The sequence below is a fragment of the Elephantulus edwardii genome, unplaced genomic scaffold (assembly GCF_000299155.1).
Source record: "Elephantulus edwardii isolate Elephantulus edwardi_28Jun2011 unplaced genomic scaffold, EleEdw1.0 scaffold00209, whole genome shotgun sequence".
Taxonomy (NCBI): Eukaryota; Metazoa; Chordata; class Mammalia; order Macroscelidea; family Macroscelididae; genus Elephantulus; species Elephantulus edwardii.
This window is the reverse complement of record NW_006399959.1, coordinates 4,486,014-4,486,335: the sequence shown is the minus strand read 5'-3', so window position 1 is coordinate 4,486,335 and position 322 is coordinate 4,486,014.

The window sequence follows — 322 nt, the reverse complement described above, 5'->3', positions numbered from 1 at the left end:
TTTCCATTCATTCATTGTTGCACTTTTCTCTCTCCCCTCCCAACCCCCCCCCCTCCAGTACACTACCATCTTGGTAAAGTAAAAGAAAAATTCTTCCCCCCAGGTCTACTCCACTGTGCAGCATTCGTTCTGGACTCCTGTCATGACAAAATTACCTAATCATATATCCCCTTTAAACAGTTTTCTCCCTCATCTGTTTCAATGCAGTATACATTATTGAATCCATCTTTCTGAGTCTCCCCCTAACCCCGAGGTCAGTCCTGTTTTACAACAGTGGCACTACACCGTATTTGTCCTTTTGTGACTGAGATACTTCACTCAG